A 2,562-nucleotide genomic window follows, 5' to 3' on the forward strand; every position below is an offset into this window, starting at 1 on the left:
ATAGGTCAAGATCTAGACTGAAATATTCGTGTCCTATTAACTGAAAGTGACGTCAACCTGATTTATCACAAAACCTGAATGGAAATTTACGTTTATAACCCACTGGACTGAGAATTTGCGAAGATGAAAGCGAGAATTTTACCATCAGTTTATTGGTCCTTTAACAATGATGTTAACAACTGAAACTTTCCCCCCAAAGTTTATAGGGAAGGATGGTCTTAATGTTAGTCCCCAAAGTAGGAGATATTTGGAATTAAAATAAAAAATCCTCCAACTATTATTTTGGGATAGCTTTGAAAATATATACAAAAACTAGCAGTTAATAGTGCGCAAATAGCAATAACCCTCCAAAAATGTTTCAGGCCCCTCATATTTTTTTCCTCTTTCCCACACACCCAAATCCAGCCAGATGATCTCTTCCCATCATCAGTGTGTTATTTGTTTTAATTAGGTTAGATTCTACTTCGGTCAGGAACTTATTATGTCTGTAAACTGCCAGCAGCACCTATGTTATTATATAAATAGGTTCTATTCTAATAAAATCACAGGAAATAAAGTCATGTACAAGACCTCAATATTACTTTAGTAATTAAGAATGTACAAATTGATTACACCAGTACTTAACCCTTAGAATGCTGGCATCAGCTGACTGGCAGTTGGAAGAAACTTTTTGAAGATGGAGATTTTGTACCCCATGAACAAAGGATACAACACTTCCATGTCTTAGTATAATTAGAAGCAGCACCTAACTTGACTCCATTATTTCATAATGAGTAAGAGAATGTACTGTGTAAAACCCATCAACAGCCAGCTGATAAGTACATATTACTAGATTTTATTTTCATATTTCTTCATATTCACTAATGGCAGTTTTCTCAATATGACTCAGCTTTTGCTACATCAGTCCACAACAGTTAATCCTCTCCAGAAAATAATTGTCTCTTATACATGCTGCATCTAATACATGATTTTAAGAACAGTCTATTAGCACAATCCACTAGTCCGGCACAGAGTAGCATGATGATGTAATACTTCTGATGCAATCAGAATTTATTCAGCCTTTCTGAAGACATTGTTTTTATAACTGTTAGTTTTGTAAGTGTAGACTATATAGCTATAAAGTCTTCTTCTGTTCTTCTGTAGTGAAGTAATTGGTCTTCTAATCCAAAATTGTCTAGCAACATAGTGAATCTCGGTTTCTTGCCATCTGCAGACAAGACTGATTGGAGCTTATAAAGCATCACTTTGGGTGATGCTGCTCCATTTGGCTGTTAAAGACTGCAAATATGAAAAATTATTCTTGGACTTGTACACTTTGACCGGTTTGAATCTTTGAAGTAGCTCTCCTTTCTCTTGAGTCTGCTTCACCAGTCTTATCTTCTCCTCCAGCAGATTTTATTGAATAATGGGAACAGCATGGGAAGAATTCTGAACACACAGAGATGTCTCTCGTGTAAATGACTTTTCAGATGTGTACTTTTAGCACAGTTTTTCTTCAGGCTTTCACAGCCATCTTGTAATCTGGGACAGAGTCTCTTTGTCAACAGAGACTCTTCTTTAAAAATAGTGTAATCCTTTTCTTCAGCATCTCCTCCAAAGCAATTTGCTATAGTGAAATTCATTCTGCCACAGCAGAATTAGATGAACATCTAGTTTTCGTTAATTGCTCCTTACGTGTTGTGTTCATTGGCTGTTTCCTTGATCTAGCGCTCCAGAGAGCTGGTGTCCCACAGTCCTTTAGAGTCCTCTGCATTTATGTCAATTTGTCTAATAAAGGTGTTCCCCATCTTGAGAATGAAAAGCTAATTTACTTGGAATCCTCAGGTGCTGCCTGGTCACTATATAAATAATAATATTGTAAAACTTTAAGCCATGATAAAGTATTTATATGTATAAAAGTGTAGATTGCCAGGGTGATAGAATAAATGACCTGCTAGGTCCATTTCCAGTTTCTATGTTTCATAGAATCATAGAATTGTAGGACTGTAAGGAACCTCAATAGGTCTTCTAGTCTAGTGTCCTGCACTCATGACAGGACTAAGTATTATCTAAACCAACCCTGACAGGTGTTGGTCTAACCTGCTCTTAAAAATCTCCAGTGATAGAAATTCCACAACCTCCCTAGGCAATTTATTCCAGTGCTTAACCACCCTGACAGGAAATTTTTAATATCCAAGCTAAACAGTCCTTGCTGCAATTTAAGCTCACTGCTTCTTGTTCTACCCTCAGACGTTAAAGAGAACAATTTTTCTCCCTCCTTCTTATAACACGCTTTTATGTACTTGAAAACTGTTATCATTCCCCCTCCTCAGTATTTTCTCTTCTCCAGTCTAAACAAACCCAATTTTTTCAATCTTCCCTCATAAGTCATGTTTTCTAGACTTTTAATTATTTTTGTTGCTGTTCTCTGGACTTTCTCCAATTTGTCCGTATCTTTCCTGAAATGTGGTGCACAGAACTGGACAAAACACTCCAGGTGAGGCATAATGAGCAGAATTACTTCTTGTGTCTTGCTTACAACATTCCTGCTAATAAATCCCAGAATGATGTTTTCTTTTTCCT

The 2,562-nt window shown here is 36.5% G+C and overlaps 1 pseudogene; it reads right to left on the reverse strand.

Annotated features, from left to right (window-relative positions):
- Nucleotides 1-706: 706 nt before the first annotated feature.
- LOC123370406 lies at nucleotides 707-2,039 on the reverse strand (annotated as a pseudogene).
- Between the last annotated feature and the right edge of the window lie 523 nt (nucleotides 2,040-2,562).

This window comes from Mauremys mutica, chromosome 4 (assembly GCF_020497125.1).
Source record: "Mauremys mutica isolate MM-2020 ecotype Southern chromosome 4, ASM2049712v1, whole genome shotgun sequence".
Taxonomy (NCBI): domain Eukaryota; kingdom Metazoa; phylum Chordata; order Testudines; family Geoemydidae; genus Mauremys; species Mauremys mutica.